The sequence below is a fragment of the Phymastichus coffea genome, unplaced genomic scaffold (genome assembly GCF_024137745.1).
Source record: "Phymastichus coffea isolate CEN01 unplaced genomic scaffold, Cenicafe_Pcof_1.1 PCOF00008, whole genome shotgun sequence".
Lineage (NCBI taxonomy): Eukaryota > Metazoa > Arthropoda > Insecta > Hymenoptera > Eulophidae > Phymastichus > Phymastichus coffea.
Window position 1 is genome coordinate 9491795 of NW_026706819.1, and position 22588 is coordinate 9514382.

General features: G+C 35.6%; 1 protein-coding gene across 1 annotated transcript in view; it reads left to right on the forward strand.

Moving 5' to 3' along the window:
• LOC131670682 (uncharacterized) overlaps positions 1–22588 on the forward strand; it is a 455485-nt gene that overhangs the window by 176692 nt on the left and 256205 nt on the right. The gene's annotated exons all lie outside the window — the stretch shown is intronic.

Below are 22588 nucleotides of genomic sequence, written 5' to 3' on the forward strand. Positions count from 1 at the left end.
TCTACATACGTCGCTATCATGGTTTTTAATGTCCTATTACTTCTTTCGACTAGGTTGGCTTGTGGATGATATGAGACTGTCGTGTTATGTTTAATACCATATTCTTGTAATATGCTGTCTAAGTGTCTGTTGACATATTCCTTTCCGTTGTCGGTCAATAGATAGTCAGGTATTTCCCATCTGAATATAATTAGTTTTACCAGTACTTTCACTACGGTTTTCCCATCTTCGGAGCGTACCAGTTTCAGTTCTATCCAACGTGTAAAGAGATCTTGGAAAACAGTAGGTATTTGTACTGAGTTTTGCTTCAAGGGAATTCTATGGTGTTAGCCGCTATTACGGCCCATGGTCGGTCTATATTTCGTCGTCCCATGAGACCTTGTTGGCTGGCTTTGAGTTTTTGGCATAGTGGACAATTTGTGACGAAATTGTATATGTCAGTGTACATTCCCCGCCAGTAATATTCAGTCGCGATTCTCGTACACGTTTTTTCTATTTCCAGAATATCTATTGTAGGTAGGCAGTGTGAATTTTTTATGATTTCTATCCATAATTGGGTCTGGTCTTTTATAATATAGCATGTTATCTTCAATTTTCCAGTCAGGGTATTTGTCTGGTTTTTCTTTCACGTTATTACGTCTTTTCAAGTACCAATCATCTTATACCGTTCCGAAGGCTGAGATTTTATTGGTCTCTTCTTCGATTCGTGACAGGGCGTCTGGTACTCTATGCAGTGTGCCTTTACGGTGTTCAAAGGTCACACGCTCTTGAATTAGGTCACATATCCATCTTCCTAGTCTGCCTTTCGGTTCTTTTATATTGAACAGGTATACTAGGGCTGAGTGGTCAGTAATAACTGTATAATCGTATCCTTCCAGGTAAAGTCTTAGCTTATTAATGGCGTATAAAATAGAGAGTAGTTCTTTCTCTGTTACGAAGTAGTTTCTCTTTGGTCCCGTCAGCGTTCGGCTAATATATGCTATCGCCATCGTCAAAGTCTTGAATTAACACGGCTCCAATTACAAAATCACTCGCATCTATCTGAACCATAAATGGCCGGACAAAGTCTGGTCTTGCTAATACTGGAGCTTCTATCAGTGAGCATTTCAGTTTGTTGAACGCTTCTTGCTGGTCAGTTCCATAGTTAAATACTTGATGCTTCATCAGGAGTTTTTGCAATGGTATCTTTATTTCCGAACAATTTTTGATGAATCTAGAGTACCACTCGACCATCCCTAGGAAGCTACGTAGTTGCTTCACTGTTTTAGGTACTAGAAATTCAAGGTTCGGCCTGGGTCAGGTCGCAATCCTTCTTGGTCTAATAGAAAGCCTAGATAGATTAGGCGAGTGTAGTCGAGTTGACATTTTTTTGAGTTTATTTGTAATCCAGCTTCGTTAACTCGTCATAGTATTTCTATATTACTGGTGACATTTGTCATAATCCTTGTCTTATTGGCTGGCTATCACCTACGTCTATTATATGTTTCACAATTGGTGTTCTTCCGAGTTCGTCAGTCATGGGTGGTATTAAGCGATCTGTTATTTCCTTTATGCGTTTGGTCTGGTCAGGTGTAATCTCCGTCAGGCCAGCACATTCAGCAAAGAAAGTCTCTTGCTGCGATATTTGTCTAGACTGTAGGTGATGCCATTTGCCGTAGTGCACTCTCCATTACCTTTAAAGTATAAGCATATTTCACCTCGTCAAGAAGTCTAATCCTAATATAATCGGTGGTTTAGGTAGATTTTTCATTGCCTTGAACCTAAATTTCTGTGTGTGCCCGTCAAAGTTAATTTGTAAGGGGAGTTCGCCTATAGTTTTCTCTATTTTACCCGTAATTATTTGAATTGTCGTATAATTCGGGAATAGTCTATCCACAAATCTATTCGTTATTTACGGTCCTACTGTGAAAGTTCTGAATCAACCAGAACGTCATACGCTACATTACCAATAATAACACAGGCCAACAAGGTTTCAGAACCAGAGACCAGACATAGTACACCCGAAGGATTTTGGTCCGCTGAATCCAAATCCGAGCTCAGAATTGCGCTAGCACGTCAAGATTTTGAGATATCCTAACCTAAATGTGCGAAAATCACGTTTTTTGGCTATATTCGGTACCTTATAACATTGTGAAAAAATTTTTTAATGCAAAACTAACGACGGCATCTGAAAGAGCAACTCTTGGCCGACAAAATGCATTACCGATTTTTTTATTTTTTCCAGCAGAGATACCGTCAATTGAAATGTGCCATTTATCAATTGATTTATACTGGAGTATGAAAAATCTTGATTTTTTTTGCAATCTTCAGTAGTAGGAAAAACTTACACTGGCATATAAAGGTCTACCATTGTACTAATTTACGGCGAATCTAGCTGAATTTATTAGATGTACTCTAAAATGGCAGCTATAAATTTAGGGCAGGCTAAGGCAGATGGTTATGACCTAAATGCACTGAAAATCCTATAACTCTAGAACCAGCGACAGATTAACTTAAGTGCGCTATAACCTGCAAGCTCAAAAACCATGACAGGATTGCCTAAGTGCGCTATAACCTACACTCAGCTTAAAACCACGACAAGTTAACCTAAGCGCTCTATGACCCGCGAGAGGTTAAGCTAAGTGCGTTATAATACGCGGCTGTTCGACTCAAGTGCGCTATAACCTGCAAGCTCAAAATAACGGCAAGTTAACCTAAATTCGCTATAACCTGCTACAGGTTAATTTAAGCGCGCTATAATCCGCAACAGATATATTAAGTACGATATAACTTGCAAACTAGAATTCACGACAGTATAACCTATATGCGCAGTAACCTTTGAGATCTAAACCACTACAGGTGAACTTACGTTCGCTATGATCTGCGAGCGCTAAACTCACAACAGGTTAAACTAAATGCAGTGAACAGTGAGGGTCAAGCACAGGACAAATTAATTTAAGTGGACTGTAATCCATAGCATTTCAACCTAAGCTCCAATGTAGTTAGAGAGGTTACGCTAAGAAGCTGACAATCTTTAGAATGTATATTCTTAAACCTATAACCGCCAATTCTGTGATGTTATGCTTTCTTTTTGTGAAAACGTTGGCGCTTCATTTCAAACGATCGTTGAAGAGATTTACGTTTGTGACTAGTAGGGTTATTATCATCCCTTTTCAATGACCAGCAGTAGTCGGCCATCATTTTTTTGTCCCACCTTCCTTGGTAGTGTTGTTCCTTTTGTTTAAAGTCTTGGTGAAATCGTTCACCCATCTTCTCACTATATGCTCCAAGATTTTCTGGGAAATAGTCCAAATGAGAATGAAGGAAGTGTATTTTAAGGCTCATTAGACAACCCATTTTTCGGAAATTTTGTAACATGTTGGACACAATAGTTTCAAACTGCGGGTCTCGATTATTGCCTAAAAATTTTTCTGTAACATCTTTGAAGCTCAACCAAGCTTTTTTTTCAACGAGAGTCATGGTTTCGATAAATGTATCATCTTTCATGAGTTTTCGTATATCAGGCCCAACTAAAATGCCTTCCTTAATTTTTGCATCATTCAATTTCGGAAATGTGGCTTTCAAATGATTGAAACATTTACCTTCTTTATTCAAGGCTTTCACAAACTGTTTCATTAAACCTAATTTGATGTGAAGTGGTGGCTGTAATACTCTCTCTCTATCAACAAGACCTACGTAGGCGACATTATGAGAACCTATTTTCCATTCTGATCTTGTGGGCCATTTTTTTGTTACCCAATGCTTATCTCTTGCACCGCTGTCCCAAAGGCAGAGAAAACACGGAAATTTGGTATTTCCCGACTGCAAGCCAACTATAAGATTTATCATCTTAAAGTCACCACAAACAAGCCAATTGTGATTCTTGTAATTTATTTTTTCCAGTAGAAATTGAATATTCTATTGTATGATTCTTTAAGTGCAGTTGAGTGACCTACAGGAAGTGCCGCATACTTATTTCAGTTGTGTAGTAACATAGCTTTGAGACTTTGTGTGGAAGAATCAATGAAGAGATGCCAGTTTTCTGGCTTGTACTAATCTTGGATATATAAGTTAACCAATTCTTCAATGTTATTACAGTACACCATCACATCTTCCATTGTAAAGTACTTTATAAACGCCTCTTCTCGGTTTCTGTAAATTGACACTTTTGTTCCAGGTAATAATAGCTTCCTTTCTTGGAGTCTTGAAGCACAGAGTTCAGTTTTATACTTTGGAAGATTGAGGTCTCGAATAAAATCATCTAACGAACTTTGGTCAAAAAGCTTAGGACTTTCGTCATCAGAACTATCTTCAAAAGAGACATCTTCAGTTGTATCAATATCCATCGGTTCAACTTTTGCCGAACCAACTTCTTTTCCGGGTTTACTTACTTTTCCTACTTTGGCTGGTGTTACACTTGCTACCGCAGGGTAGATGATTTTATTTGAATTTTGTTTATTGAAACCCGTTGTATTACATAAGCAGAAGTAACAATCAGTTTCATGGTTCTTGGGCTCACGCCAGATGGTCGGTTCAATAACAGTCATATTGCTGCTATTATCATCCCACTTCAACATAGCAAGTCTGCAAGAATTACAAATTGAAGATGGTACCCATGTCTTTGATTAAATCACTAATTGATCATCGATAAGAAGTTGTTTCAAACTTCCCACAAACATAACAAAATGTATCAATTTTTCTTGCACAAGGGCTTCTGTAACTCATTTTTCTTATAATAAATAACAAAGAGGATAAGAAATGTTCTTATGATAAATATCCTTATAATAAATAAAGTAGAAGAAAATAAGATAATAGCATTTACAGGAAATTCAACCGTTAGCCCGCCACTCAAACGTGATCTCTAACACGGAAGGATTAGCATATCACAAAATCAGTTATCTCAGCTTTCACCTATCTCAGCTTCAGCATACAATCATACATTTCAAGTTACGTAATATTCTACATCATCTATCTACAGAATTTCAAAAACGAATGAAAGATTTCACGGTTCAAGCAATTTGTTTAAACAAATTTTTGCACAATTGAATATTTTTGCAAGTTGCACCCCATTTCCATGATTTTAGGGGTCACTGATTACGAGTTTGATGTTAGATTTGTGAATTTAGATTTATTTAAACAATTTATTTAAACAAATGTTGCAAGACTCAATGTTTTTGCAAGTTGCACATATTTTTGCTGAATTTTGAGGTCGCTGGTTATGAATCTGATATCAGATTTACAAAATGTGTTTTATTTAAGCCACTTGTTTAAACAAATTTCTGAAAATTAAATATTTTTGCAAGTTGCACCACATTTCCATGGTTTTGGGGGTTACTAGTCACGAGTTTTATGTCAGATTTGTACATTTAAATTTATTTAAACAAATTATTTAAATTTTTAATTCTAATATTTGTCTGTCTGTCACAGGCCGACAAACTTTAGAACCAAAAACTATACATAACGCACCCGAAGAATTTCGATGCGCTAAATCCAAATCCCAGCTTAGAATTGCGCCAGCACGTCAGTATTCCGAGATATTCTAGAAGGCTACAATCTGCGTGGCCATAACCCTAAATCCGTTAACCCAAAAACCCCCGACCCCTTAACCTTTAACTACCCCCTTAACCTTAAATCCGTTAACCCTGTAGCCCTGAAACCTGTGATGTTATAACCCTCGATGCCGTTACGCAAATTCCTTAATGTCTGAGCCCAGTAATTTGCGCCACAAGGAGTCTAGGGCTATTGTATCGCAGGTTACAGGATTCCGAGGTGAAGAAAGTCGGGGTTAAGTTGGCAGGTTTTATTGCCGCGCTTGTTATAACCTTATTGGGTTAAAATATTTGGGGTTAAGGGGACGGGGATTATTGCATCGAAGGTCACAGGGCTCGGGGGTTAAGGGATTTTGGGTTAAGTGGGCAAGGTTTATTGCCCCGTAGGTTACAATGTTCCAAGATCAGGGATTTGAGTTATAATAGTCGAAATTCATTGCGTTGCCGTATAAACCAATTGATAAGTAGTACATTTCAATTGGCGATAAAAGAAGACATAAACTAAAGATTGTTAGTGCTTTTGTACGATAAGAATTGCTTTTTAGATGCCGTTGTCAATTTTGCACGAAAAAATTTATTCGCAATGTTATAAAGTACCGAATATAGGCAAAATACGTGATTTTCGCACTTTTAGGTTAGGATATCTCAAAATCCTGACGTGCTGACACAATTCTGAGCTCGGATTTGGATTCAGCGCATCAAAATCCTTCGAATATATTATGTCTGGTCTCTGGTTCTGAACCTTTGTCAAATTTTGTTGGCCTGTGTAATCGGTATAAAACATCTACTGTCCGAACTTAATCCTGCTATCGACTGTGGAGGTGAGGTCAATAAACTGTCGTATTTTTGATTTTACTTTCATATACAATTTCATTTAGTTTCTTATCTGATACGCCGGTTGTTTGTAGGTCTGATATTGGAATTATCGTCAGTACTTCATCTCTCATTTATTTCATCTCTCCAATGACTGTAAATTCGACGGTTTTTAATATCTCTATTGATGTTTCTATAATCGCACCTTCAGGATTTACTTCAGATGTGTCAATGATTATTTTAATGTCCGGTATTTTTGCTACTCCTTTTGTAATTTCTGAGATTTGGTGGTCAGTTTTGTCTGTCGACATCATTCGTTCGATAGATGGAAATGCTAGGGTTTCCACTATCTGTGTACTATCTTATACCTCCCCATTAATGGCAAATAATAACGTCCTTTAAATGTTTTAGCAGTTTACTAAGTGGCTCTTCGTCAATCCAGGACATTCTTTGTTCGTCTATCTCTGGGATTTGTTTTACAACTCTATTTTCATCTTCGACTGAAGAATGGTCGGTTATTTTCTTGTCATCACCTGATGATACTTTCCATATAAGATGAAAGTTTTCTTCTGAGTCTGTGTTAATTTCTGTATGGGAAGCCATTTTTACGGCGACCTCCCCTTCTTAATCATTTTGGCCCATTATTGGGAATCGGGACGAAGCAGCAAGCTCATCTACTCCCTACCTAACGCGTTTCCTAACAACTCTGAGTGGATATATTGGCAGATCTTGCAAAAATGGAATGGTGCCCCTATGTTTTTATATATTTGACAGTGTGTCAATTTTATTTTTTGTCCTGTTTTTGGAAATAAAGCTTCCTTTTTCGGGAAAGTAGCTGCGTAATGACCTGGCTGGTAGCAGAAGAAACAAGGGTTTTTCGGGCATTGTCGATAGTTATGGTCTCGTTGGCAGCATCTGTATGGTTCTCTACTTTATCTGTTGGTTTGATTATTATTTACTGGGTTATTTGGTTCTGTCAGATTGTTTTGAAACAGTATCAAAGAGGGCAAATTCCATCTCGTTTCTGTGCCGCTCTGTATAGTTTCTATTTGACCTTGAGCTTGATATTGATCTCGGTTATAGTTTTGGCCGTTGGTCTGTTCATTCTTCGTCGTCGAACCTTATTCTGATTTATCCAATTGTTTTTTTGTTCTACCGGTGGGAAGCCCAATTACAGGGTGTGTCATTTTAATCCGACTACGCGCATAACCTAGTAAAAACAAACGTTATCAAAAAATGATCTCTACAAAAGTTGTAGGGGACTGAGTGGGCTACCAAATTCTATCATCAACTTTGACCCTTAATTCGATTTTCAAGGTCATCTGAAGGTAAAAGTGCTTTTTTTAATTGGAACCCCTATTTTTGACCACGGAATCGTGTAGAGCGGGAAAAATTACATGCAAAATGATATTTCAAGTTTGTATTTATGACCTGAGAAGGTCAATTGAATATCAAATGCTCAAAAGTCTCCTAATAACTAGTTTTTTAAATTTGTTGGTAGAATAAATATTGTAAAGATACCTTTTGAAAGTAATTGTGTAAAATGCCATGCCGTCTTTGAAGCCATTTTGTAAGGTTATTTGAAAATCACAGTACATGTAACAGAAAATTTTTTTATTAAGGATCCAAAAATGGAAAAATATACAATTTTAATAGAACAATGTTCTGGACCCTATTATCGATATTCAAAGTCATTTGAAGGTCAAATTTTCATCCTACCATTAGCATCACCCAGGAACAACGACGTAGACGTAATAGAATTATATTCCCTTTGGGGTGCTTGATTAGGGTGAATTCAATCCCCTTGCCTCTCACTTTTCTTCAGAATTCAACGTAGATTTTCAAAGATTTTCTTGAATACATAATTGTGTTCGCTGCTAAAATTGTTTTACTGTCTGAGTTTTACTGTCTGTTTTACTGTCTTTCTGAGAAATACAGCCCTTGGGATGTTTTCACAAGCGAATCGAATTTTTTGCATCATGTCTTCTCTTGTTGTTGGTTCGTGTTCATAAACAATATCTTTTAAATATCCCCACAAATAATAGTCATGTGATGTTAAATCTGGAGATCTTGGTGGCCATCGAACATCAAAATCTCCACGCTCGATGCGTCCGATTCACCTGTCACGATAATATTGATTGAGATATTGTCTAATTATTCGAGCGTAGTGTGCAGGAGCTCCATCTAATTAAATCCACATTCTTAATCTTGTGTACAAATCTACTTCGAAAAGTACTGGAAGATGGTATCTCAGAAACTGTAAAAAATTATGCATATTTGTATTTCTATCGAAAAGGTATAGGCCTATAAGGTATCCATTAACAATTCCACATCATACGTTAAGGCTCCATCGAATTTGATTATTTATCTGCCTGTGCCAATGCGGAATAACATCAGACCAATAATGACATTTATATTGATTAAGCTAGCCATTGTTTTGAAAGTTTGCTTCGTCTGAAAACATTACGTATCAAAAAAAGTTTGGATCGTTTGGCAATCATTTGATGTGCCCATTGGTAAAACTCTAGACGTAATCTCATATCAGCAGCTGTGATGGCTTGAGTCAAAGTCATATTATACGAATGATAACGGTCATTACTTAGTATTCTTCAAACAGTAGCGATTGCTATAGCAGTTTGCCTTTAATGTCACGGGTACTGACGTTACGATTTAATGAACCATTGCCAGAACCACTATTACTCGAATATCTTCTTTATTGTAATTACGACGTTCTCTAACCCGTGCTAGTTGCCTTTGTTGAGCTCTACGGTAAATTTCATGAATTGTTGTATGACTCGGATGTCTCCTGTCGGGATATGGATTTCGATAAAGAGCAGTAGCTTGTCGGTAATTACACCTACATTCACCAAGAACTAATAACATATCAACTCTTTCAGCCACTGGGTAATCAGCCATAGTGAATATTTTGATTATAACAAAGTAAAAAAAAAACGAGATAATTTTTCTGCGACTATTAAATTTAAGAAGAAAACAATGTTAAACAAAAGAAATTTAATTTAGTGCTATATTAAAATAAACTGTATGTAACGATAAGCAGGGGTCAAAATCAATATGAAAAATTATTTTTAACTGAAAAAATTATCTACTTCAATAATGAATAGGGGAGAAATTTTTAATGGAGAATCAGAAAATTAATTAATTTAATTAATAAATTGTACATAGACGTCGGTATGATAAAAATACAGTTTTTTGAGCATTTGACCTTTAATCGACCTTCTCACGTGACAAATAGAAATTTGAAATACCATTTTGGATGTTATTTTTTCCGCTCTACACGATTTTGGGGTCAAAAATAGGGGTTCCCATTAAAAAAAGCTTCAGGTAAACTTGAAAATCGTATTAAGGGTCAAAGTTGATGATAGCATTTGGTGGCCCCTTTTGTCCCCTGCAACTTTTGTAGAGATCATTTTTTGATAACGTTTGTTTTTACTAGGTTATGCGCGTGGTCGGATTAAAATGAAACACCCTGTATTGATGCGGTCCTTGATATGTTGCAATTTGTGCCACTATAGGTGCGGTATGCGTATTTTGTTGTTCGGTCTTAAGTTTATTGCTGTTTTATTTTACGTGATGTTTCTTTTTCATTGCTGTCTTATGTGTTTTCATGTGCGACTTCCGATAGTGTCTGTACTTTATGTACGGCCGAAGTCTTTACTGTCTTTTTATTTCCTATTTTCGCCGTTGCTGCTGGGAAATGTATCTTGGTTGAGAGTGGATGGTATTGGTTCTCCATTTCTTCCAAATGTTCCCATTTCCGGCCATTATATGTCAGGTCACTAAATCTCTTTATCCGTTTGTCTGCCATATATTTACGATGTGCTGGAAGAAGTCCTCGTCTAGCGATTTTTATTTGTGTTCGCAGTGATATGGGATACTTAAAGGGCTAGCTATGTTTCAGAAGGCGTTGAGATAGTCTGTGATAGTTTCGCCTTTGTTTTGTGTTCATCGTCTGAGTTCTTTCTCTATATCATTATCGGTCATTCGACGGCCGTAATGATTCTACAAGGCTCTTTTAAGGTCCCATGAATGAATTTCTTTTGAAATTTCTCGATACCACGAATTAATTTCCTTTGAGAAAACTGTCGTTATTGCTTGTATTAAGTCACTGTTTGACATGTTAACGCGTCGCTTTTGGTCTTCAATCCGACTAATGAACTCCTCGAGTCCATCCGTGCCATTAAATTTTATTTTACGATTATCTCATAGTTTAATGTTACAGAGATCTCGTCGAGCTTTATCAAAGTCACAATTTCGTGATCTGTGCGGGCAGTGCCTTCTCTCATATTCTGTGTCTGAAGTGGAATCCGAGCTTTCAGTGTCAGAGTAATATCGGTTCTCGCCATTGTTTATAAGAATGTTGACAGCCTGTATGTTTATTTCTTTGTCTGAATTGCGATCGTGATCGTGATCGACAGCAATACCTTATTCGGTGTATTGAGTTTCTTATTGGTTGGTCACTGTCAGATTCACTTTCAATTATACTTTTCCTTCTTTTTATTGAAGTGATGTACTGTTCTCGACGTTCGATTTTATGTCGGCAGTTATTCCGTGGGCAGCTGCGATCCGAGTGGTCTGATCGATGTGTTGTTCTAAAATAATGTCTGTCCTCGATGTATCATCTTCACTGTATGATTTCGAGTATCGTCATGTTTGGGGTAATCCTTTTCGCTCTCAGTTTCCCTTGACGGGTTAAAGGGGCTAGGTGATCGATGTAAGTGGCTTCTGTGAGGTTCTTTTACCTTTGTATGTTTCCTACTTCTTTCTCTTTCTTAATCATTCGATCTGATCGATCTATTTTCCGTTGTCGATTATTAGTTTCTGTGTACTTCTCAACGTCAAGATCTCTCTCGTCTGAATACTGATCTTTATGTCTATGCTTATATTGGCAACCTATTCCATAGTGTCTATTTTTTTCCTGTTTCGTTTGAGTGTCTTTTGGATTCAGTTCTGAGGAGACAATCATGTGTCCGTTTTTATGATTTATGACCGATTTCGGGGGCTATCCTCGTCCCAAGGAAGGACAGTTCTGCGGGAATTGTGGTCAAAGGAGAGTCGAGGTTTTCGACTGCCCGAGTTGTGCTGACACGTACTGTGATGTTCGTATCACTTATAAATAAAATAATTCGAACTCTCGTATATAGCTAATGAGTAAGAATTTGTTTCTTAATGATTTTACTCTAATTGTCAATGAAATAGATAAATAAATCAAATGTAATCAATAAGTAAATCAAATATACATAAATAAGTACAATATTTCGAGGAAAGTCAGACAATGCCCTAGTTTCTTATGGTGCGAATTGTCCCATAAGCAGAGCTAAAGTCTTTCTTTGATAGGATATAATTCGGCCCAAGTTTCTTATAGCGCGAGATGTTCTATAAGTCGAGCTCAAATTATAAGGAAAGGACAGTCTTGCTCAGTTAATCACAAAGAGAGAAAGAACTTAGGTATAATCCAAGTTTATTCAGACTCATGCGCTCACCTTGCAAAGCTAAAAGTGAATGCTAGCCTGTGCAAAGGTGGGCCTATTTATACACAGATTTTCCCGCTTATTTTTGCAGGAGAGATTTCATCGAAAATTCGAGAGACATTCGCGAATTTTGAGAAATGAGTTTTCTTAATTTACAAGTAAATAACCATTAATATTAAGTTTTTAACACATGTAAACTTTACAGAATTTGTTATTTGTTGATTTTATACAATATACAATTATCGCCAATAGTGTCGTCAAAAGTTATTAACTAATAAAGTTAATTAACCTGATATTACAATATTTACAATAGAAAATTATTAAATTTTCATATAACTTTATAGTTGATTAATTTTGGAAGTATTCTCCAAAATTAATTATTTAAATTAATTAATAACATTTGAATTATGACTAATTTTTCATATATGTAACGGTTTTTTCTAATCTTAATATGCAATTATTAGATTAATTATCTAAGATTTCTAAATCATAAACTTAATATTTTCGTTCTATATATAGCTTATTGTTTAAATAAATTATTAATTGTTTATTTACCAATAACAGTTATTATTCAGCTGTTATTAATGAAACCAATTCTTACTCATGTTCTATGCTTATTCACTTTGCATATGAATTATTTATATTTTTCTAATATTTCATATGTTAACGTAATAAATAAATCAACTTTGCATATTGATATTCATTATTATTTCATAATTGAATGTAATTTTTGTTATTATATTATGAATCTACATGGTAACATCTATATAATGAATACTTTGTTATATTAAATTTATCTCTAATTAACATATTTTTCTTAATATCCAAAATCATTATATCTATGTCTATTACTTTGTGACGTCACGTTGTTTATTTTGATTCGACTCTTATTTGTATACAATCGCGTAAACAGTGAGGTAGCGCCGCTTAATATATTGATTTGAATAAACAGATAGATACGTTAGACTAGTTGCAGTAATTCAGTGATTTAATAAATAGCTCATAAATAGGACCGTTATAGTACCATCATCGACACATTTCCTCGGGCTCGAATAACCCAGTGGAGACGACCATCACTCCACCGAGACCTTAACCGAATTCCAGCAGCCGGAGTGGGTGGGACGAAGTAGACAGACCAGCGTCTACTTCATCCAGGTCCGGACTGGAATACTGGACAGGAGCTCCGCCACAGGAGGGTCGAGGCAACCCAGCAGAGCTCGCGCACTCGGGAGACAGAGAAGCCACCCCCATCCTATCAGGAGTCAACCCGAGACCGGGTTCAGTACCGCGAGGGGTCGGATCAGGAGAGCTATTCCAGACCGACCTGAGAGTGTTGCACTATTTGCAACTCCTCAGGAAAGCCATCCCCGTCCTATGCCACTCCATAACCAGCCGGATAATTATAATCTACGCGCGCCCTAATGCGAACACTAATTTTTTTTCGGTTCCGCCTACCCATACCCGAGAAAACGACGCAAAAAATTGAAGACCGCGATCCGTCGGATAATTGAAAAACGGAGCGCACGACGAGGAAAAGAGAGCGCACGCATACATACACTCCCGACTGGAAAGAAAAACACGGAAACTTGACTGGGAAATGCATCGGTAATGCATGATAACGGTATAGCAGATCCGTTATACTCCCAGACACTAACACGGACATTCTGGAAACGCTGGCACATCTGAGGCGACCAGAAAATTGACGATGAAGCGGCAGCCGGCAATCAGCTGTGTCAGGATGCTGCGCATCATTGGCGACATCCTGAGTGCCACACGCACAAATTCTACTGCCGATCATTGACAACACCCGGCAACACACACACATCTAACACCTGGGTACATGACCAACATATACCACATATACCATGGACATATACCACATGACCAAAAGGGATCCAGGAGGCGCTTCGGAGACCAGCAACAGAGCACGAGGTTGATATGCGGGAACAAAGGTGGACATCTTGGAGAGTGATATAGACTAAACGAGAGCGAACAAGACAGACTGGACGAGAGCGAGTGAGACAAACTAAACAAGAGCGAGCAAGACAGACTAAGCGAGAGCGAGCGGGGCAGACTAAACAAGAGCGAGCCAGACGGACCATATGAAGCGAGCAAACTAGAATAAATACCATACAAATTCAAATGCAAATGCGATAATATAGACGCTACGAAGATAAAACCGACTTCAATTGTTTTATCATTGCAAATAATTTAACGATATGAACCGAGACATAAACGTTACAAACTATTGTAAATCAAGGTAATGTAACAAATAAAAGCAGCGTGAAATGTAATAAAAATTATTTCAATAATTGTACAATTATTTCATTTAGTATTTTGCTATTCGAATGTCGGTTTTATTAACCAATACTGTAGTATTGATAGGCGAGATACAATATGCACGTATTAAAAAGTACTTGATGATTACCAACTTCCGTCTCCATATCCTTTTATTACGAATTTTATGTAAAAAAAAATTTATAATATGCAATTTATAAAATGCTATGTAGATAAGCAATTTATATTCATAATATGCAATGTATAAATCGGCCAATAATAAGATTTCTTCTCGAAAAGAGGAGAGGAAAAATGATCTTTGACCGCGAAAAGCCGTTTCTCGTCCATTTTGCCGCTGATCGCTAAATCAATAGGAAGCAATTTTCCCAGATTCGCTGACACACTTCACGTTTGCCGAGTTCTTCAGCAATAATCTGTAAGTAGGCAAAGTGCCACTAACTAATACTAATTGTGAAGTGGACATACCTCGTACATGTTATAAAATCTTGGGGACCTGCTAAAACGACTACAGTGTATTTACAATGGGCAGTAGGGCCTTGACATACGCATTTGCATTGTGCATCACTAATGCATTGATAAGGTGTAATTTTCAAATCAATGTCATAACTAATATCTTTTCTGAATTATAAAGCTACTCTAGCTCGTATAAATGTTGAATTATCTCCAACTACATCAGCGTTTGATGCAAACGTGCCAACACTGCGCTCTACTTGAAAAGTATTACCTAATCAACGAAGTGACAGTCAAATTCAAAATTTAATTTAATAAACTTTAAAAAGAAAAAACAACGGCTGAAATGGCCACTCAGTCAAGGGATGACCAAACTACTCCAAATAAACATAACGAAAACTAGGAAATCGTAAGCGATATAAGACAAAGAAACAACCCAAAAAACCAAACTTGAAACAAAAATCGGTAAACCCAATTATCGGATTACTGGCAAGTAACACAAGTAATAAGTACAAAACACTGCAAGAAAATAAAGAAAATAAAAAATTTCAAGTTTCAATTTTCAATTCAAATAATTCATTTCAATTCAAAAATAGCAACGGAAACCATCCAAAATTACATAAATAGTTATCTATAAAACTGGTAAAATTCATGGAGAATTAAAGTAAATTAAAGTAAATCAACACATACAACATTCACAGTTAGTAAGATACATATTAAAATACATTTATATAATTTAAATACAAATATTAAATTGTATAAAACAAATATTAAACTATTAAACTACACATCTATTAAACTGAAAGACAAATATATACCACAAAGCAGTTATTTGAAATACTTGGGAATTCATTTAGACCAGAGTCTTACATGAAAAGAGCATATTTTATTTTATTTATTTATTATTAACCAGAATATATATATACGTTATTTCACAGAATAATCGTATAAATACATTACAACAATTTTTAACAAAATTTGCAATCCAGCAGAAGAAAATTTCCTGTTCACCGGTCTGGATGCACTTATTACTAACTTAAAACTAATATGGTAGTTTAGATAATTTTTTTTATAAATAATTGTACTTTTTCGATATTCTTCTTCACCAGAATCTATTAATCTAGGTGTGGTATAATTTCCTATTATAGCATTGTGGTCTATAACGTGCTTTATTCTTTCGCTGTGGGTGAACCTCGTTGGGTAATTAATGTAATTAATTATTGCACATGTTGTTCTGTAGTGGGAGAAAATTCTCTGATATTGCTTTATAGAGGAATATTGGCAGGTTGAGATGAATACGATGTCATCAAGTACTACGAGGTCTTTGTATTTAGGTTGAATTTCAAGTGGGAAAACAGAGTTTACAAAAGTTTGTTTATCTTGTAAGCTTCTATCAAAATAGAGTAGGACTTTGTTATTTCCTATGTAATTGATGTCTCCGTAAGTCATCCTATAGCAATTTGATTGTTGAATTGAATTCATAGGATGATGCTGGTTTATTTGAAATTATTTTATTGCTATTATCTTCAGTTATTTTGTCTATTACGACAGAGACACTTTCAATTATTTTTTATTTTATTTGAAGATTCAAATTCGAAGTGAGAAAATTTTACAAATATTATTGATATGAAGCCCTTGCGAAAAAGCGTATTAAAGTCGTCTTTTTTCTGTTTACGTGAGTCTGAATGTTGTTCATAGCAATCTTGGAATTCATTTGCTATTTTAATGATTTTGTATGAAGTTTTCGGTGGATGTACATTGTATTTTATTATAATTAAAGTTTGTTAATCTGTTGTGTGATATATTATAAAATAAGTTACATTTACCTTGTGAAAATATATAGGTCCTATTGGATCTTCTATTGGAAATTTGTATCCTCATGGACTTCCGATGCTGGATACATCTTTCCTTTGTACCATGTAAGGTGTAATTGTTTCAATTTATTACAGTTTAGTTTATTCAATCTTTTCTATTTTGTTTACATTTAAAATTGTTATGGATTTTCTTTTATCTATTTTTTTAGTTTATTTTTTATTGTACTCGTATTGTTAATTGTTTTAAGCTCATTTCGTAACTTGTTGAATAGTATCATGGCCCTTATATAACTGTTTTTGATACTTATTTGTTTAGATCTTTTTAGTAGGTTTAAGTAGTTATACCTGGTTTTCTTGCTTTTGTTTTTGTATATTTGTGATAGGTTTTTATAATGATGTACTAGAGATTCCAAGGAAAAGGTTTGATCAATATTGAAAGAATTTTTGTCAAATATAAAATGATTTTTGTTGATTATTTTTATTAGTCTAGTCTGGAGACTTTGAAGTTCTTTTATTTTACTAGAATATGCTCCGCCCCATGCAACTATTCCATAGGTAATTACACTATAAAATAGTGCAAAATAGAGCATCCTTAAAATATCTGTTGTCATAATTTTTGAAGACTTGTAAAATATAAAGATTTTTTTGTATAAATTTTGCAAATGAAAGTTCCATTTCATATTACTATCGAAATCTGTCCAAGATACTTCTTATAGATACTATCTACTCTGTTTATTATCTTACCATGAATGGATATTTTTAGGTTTTTAGGAGTGCTATTACAGTTGTTGCCGAATTCTACGTAAGCTGTTTTGTATACATTTAGTGATAGTTTGTTTATTGCAAGCTAATCACCAATTTCTTTCAACTATTTATTCATATTTGTTTCTACTTCTTGCCAAGTGTAACCAATAGTTATTATAGCTGTGTCATTTGCGAAAGAGAGAATTGTGTTTTCTGGCATTGTTAGCAAAATATAATTTATATTATATGTAATGTGAAAAGCAGTAGTCTAAGAATAATGCCTTGTGGTACTCCCATTCTTACTGTTTTCATTTGACTCTGCGTATTGTTTGTTTTAACTCTTTGTTTTCTGTCTGTTAAATAATTTTTTATAAGATTATAAGCATTGCCTCTAATACCATAATTAAATAATTTGTCAAGTAAAATTGTATAGTCTATTGTGTCAAAAACTTTGGCAAGGTCCAGAAAAGTTATAGCAATCGAATCACTTTGATCAAGTTGTTTGTATATAATATTTGTTACATAATTTAATGCATCTTCCGTGCTTTTGTTCTTTTGGAAGCCAAATTGTTTATTTTACATTAAGTTTCAATCTTCTATAAAACTTAAAAATCTTTTGTGTACATTTTTTCGAAAATTTTTGCTATATTAGAGATGAGCGATATTGACCTATAATTATTAGGTAAAGCTTTTTCTTTGGTTTTGTGTATAGGTATTATTTCTGCTTCTTTTTGTACATCTGACCACATTTTTTTTTTCAATGCTTAAGTTCATTATGTGTACTGTGAGAGATTTTATAAATTCAGTTAATGTTTTTATTACTTTCATATTAATGCCATCGACTCCACCGTTTTTATTTTTCATTTTGGCAATGATCTCATTTATTTCATGTGTATATGCAGGTTTCAAAAATATGCTTTTTGAATTCATTTCTGTTATTTTTATGTTATGCTTTGGTGGTACGTTTATTTTGCTACTAAATTCTATTCCAATATTGCAAAAAAATTCATTTATTTTATCTGCTATTGTTGTTGATTCAGTGTTATTATCAATGATGTAATCAATGTAATTATTTTTCTTTGTGTTTTTTCTTAATTTATTATTAATTATTGACCATAGGCTTTGCGGATTGTGAGCTGTGGCTTGGAGAAGATTTTTATCAAAAATTTCTTTTGCTTTGCTGGTAACTATGCCAAGTGTTTTGACGTAATTTTTGTATTTTTCTTTTTTTATTGTATTAATTAATTTTGTCGGTTTTCCAGATGTTATAAAGTTATTCTTTAGTGTTACATGATATTAGTATTGCTTTAGTTATCCATGCTTTTGTAGGTTCCATGTTATTTTTGCTATTACTTATGTTGTTAACCATTTTAGCTTTTTGTATGCATTGTTTGATGTTGTTTATAAGAGTCGAAGTAGCTTGGTTTGGATCTGTTTGTATTTCTATTTTACCCCAATTTACTGTTCTGGCTATGCTGCTTCATATTTAGAAATTTATTTTAATGATATGTGTATCTTGTCGTATTTTATTTTTTATACCGTTCGATGACATTATCAGTAAATAATGGTCATTGAACGGTGTGCTTAATAGATATGTATTATAATTTATCTTATCAAGCTTAATGAAGAAATTATCAATGTACGAACCTTTATTGTTGTCTTCAGTGGATGGTCTGATTATACCATGAAAACCCGGACAATAGACCATTTTCTAGAAGTACTTGTAGAAATTCTTGGTCCATTATTTCTAGGCTAAGTGTATCACAGTTAAAATTACCAACTATTAAACTATTTTTCTTATTTTTGTTGAATTTTAAAAGTTTTTTTATAGTAATCAAGAATTCGGTTTTATGCATGTCGTGAAATCAGTAAACAGCGGACAAATTTAATTCTTTATTGTTTAGTAATGTTATTTTCGAGTTCATTAGTTTCAAGTTATTGATTTATATTATTTCTGTGTTTTTTTATGTAATTTTTAATATATATTACTACACTATCTGATCTGTTTAGTTTACTATTACTGTAATACATGTTATATCCATCTATATTTAGAATTTGTTCATTTTGCAGATTACAAGTTTCTGTACATATTATAATGCTAGGTCTTATTCGGAGCCTGTTTATGCAAACTATTAATTTATTGTAATTTGCATTGAAGCTTCTAATGTTTATGCATACTATTTGTTGAGGCGCTGGCGCAGGGGGCTGAGGCGGTAATCCTGTCGGGAATGAGGTGACGCAGATACAGGATCGTTTAACTTGGATATTTTATTGGCCAATACTTGTGGTGACAGAACAGGCAGAGGTTACAAAGTCGCGTTGAAAGATGATTCTGGCGGTGGAGAACGCAGGTCAATGCTGGCCGAAAGCTCCAAGCAAAACAGAGCTTAGCAACGGCGGTGGCGTCGTTCGGGGAGGGGGCTTCAGTCTTGCCCCCACTTCAGGGCCTGCGTCGTTGTCCCCTCGTCGGGGGGTAGAGGAAGGGGGGAGCCTGGGCTCGAGCCGCGCGAGGCAGGGCAACTCGACCAAACACTATTATTTCTCTTTCAATTTTTAAATATTTATTTAAACTGCATGTTACGTGACGTTCCATTATGTTATAATTATATTTTACGATTAAGATTTCGCTCTCGAGAATTCTGTTCGGACATAGTAATAAAACACTATAGCTAGCAGTATTCGTGTGCGTGACTCGGTGGAAATGAGCGGCAGAAGCTGATTCACGCTGCTGCAGCATGCTGCGACAGCATGCTGCAGTCAGCGTGCTTAGCTAGGTAAGACGAGCCGATACGAGAAGCGTAAACGTCTAAAGTATATGTGCGAGAGAGAGACGGAATGCGAGGGACAAAGAATATATAATAAACCGGCGAAAACAACGACCAGAGATTAGTCAGTCAGGACTGAGCGCTAGAGCTACTAGACCGCAATATTTCCGCATTACAGAGTTCATCTCGCCGATTGAAATATAAATTTAGTTTGATTCATCCGAGTTATCCGGTTAAAAGTTGAGTTCAGTTTGAGTGTAGTAAAAGGCAAAGAAACACAGCAACCGTACAGCCAACTTGTTCACGTCGCTAGGACCAAGAAAAAGATATAAATTAATCAACAGTATTAATTGGACATATACAAATATACGGACCTTACAATCCATTTAAAGAGAAACAGATAGGAGATAGGACCGATAAATATAAAATACTAAAGGACCGATTGTCAATAACTGTATTTAAAAAAAATAAGAGAGTACCATATTGTTTATAGATAATAGACAACGCGAGGCGAAGAACACACGTCTCTCTCTCTATATATATATATATATATATATATATATACATACGAGGTATGATCAAAAAGTAAGGTGAATTTTTATTTTTCTCAAAAAATATTTATTTATTCATCAATTTTTATTTTATCTCTTTCAAAGTAATCCCCCTCGGATATAATGCACTTGTGCCAACGCTTTTTCCAATCCTCAAAGCATTTCAAAAAATCATTTTTTGTGATCTTGTTTAGTTCATCCTTCGATGACGTCTTTATCTCCTCAATTGTGGCAAAACGCCGTCCTTTTATGGGCCTCTTCAGTTTTGGGAACAAGAAGAAGTCACAGGGGGCCAGATCTGGGGAATACGGTGCCTGTGGCATCGTTGCTGTGTTGGTTTTAGCCAAAAATTCGCGCACAAGCAACGATGTGTGAGCAGGGGCGTTATCATGGTGCAAAAGCCAATTTTTATTCTTCCACAAATTCGGACGTTTATGGCGGATTGCTTCGCGCAAATTGCGCATAACTTGCAGGTAATATTCCTTATTTACTGTTCTACCCTGTGGCAAGAACTCATGATGCACCACGCCCCTGCAGTCAAAGAAAACTGTAAGCAAAACCTTTACATTTGATCGAACTTGGCGTGCTTTTTTTGGTCTTGGTGATCCAGAATGCCTTCACTGGGACGATTGAGTCTTAGTCTCGACGTCATAACCGTATACCCATGTTTCGTCACCTGTTATAACCCTGTTGAGTAAATCTGGATCATCGTTGACGTCATTCAGTAGCTCTTGGGCGATGCTCATGCGACGTTTCTTTTGGTCGAAATTGAGCAATTTCGGAACAAACTTCGCTGACACACGTCTCATGTCTAAAACACTCGTCAAAATTGATTGGCACGAACCAAATGAGATGCCAATATCATCAGCAATTTCTCTAATGGTAATTCGACGATTTCCCAACACTATTTTCTTCACTTCTTCAACATTCTCATCAGTTGTTGATGTGCTGGGGCGTCCAGAACGAGGTTCGTCGTCGGTGTCTTCTCGGCCTTCTTGGAAGAGTTTATACCACTTGTAAACATTTTTTTGGCTTAAAGTAGACTCACCGTATGCCACTTTCAGCATTTCAAGTGTTTTGGAACATTTGATTCCATTTTTCACACAAAATTTAATGCAAACTCTTTGATCCATGTTTTTAGACAGCAGCAAATCGTGGAGCACGCAAAACACTTCTAACCTTGATGCCTCTCACAAACAAACCAAACATACTACAAAGCTGAAATTTGGAACGTATGTTCTAGACGAGTGTACCGACATAACCAAATAAAAAAGTCGAAGATCGAACGGACGTAGCCTGCTAAATTTCAAAATTCACCTTACTTTTTGATCACACCTCGTATATATATATCTTTTTAATTTTCGCTCTATCAATTATTCATGTACTTAAGCTTTATAAAATAAATTTTATAAGTACTATTAAATGCGCTTGAGTTTATCCATATGCTTCCCCGTTATTATATATAACCGATTACGGATAAATATATACGAATACGTCCGATCGAATATTTCACGATCGCGGTATCGGGAGTCCGAATTTAAATCTACGGAGACTTTGTTATTGACGCGCGAACGGGACGGGGTGCCCGAGAGCCTGATTGCCGCCCGAATCAAAGGCCCCTCGGCTGTTGAAAGGCCTTCGTACGGGACAAACTCGCCTCGCGCGATTTGTCACTCATCACTGCATACGTTGTTAATTGTTTTTTCTTTAGTAAGGAACCTAATAATTAACTCTCTTTTATAGTAGGGAAGAAATATAGCGTCGCGCTCAGAATTAGTTCCTAACATAGTAATCCCTGTGGTCGTTTCAGTAACTCTCACTAAGCGTAATTGATTTAACCACTCGGCCACGAGAATGATGGTACCTTTTTTTATTACCTACCTAATAAAAATAACGAAAACTGGAAAATTGTAACCGTCAAAAGACAAAGAAAGAGCTCAGAAAACCAAACTCAAAACAAAAAACGACAATCACAGTTATCAGACTACTGGCTAAGTAACACAAGCAACTAGTACGAAAACTTCAAGAAAATAAAGAAAATCATAGAGAAGAAAACAACTAAACAAATAAGTTGAAAAATAAATTCTCTTCGATCTTCATTTATAATGTACAGAATATCAAACCGTTATAAAATCT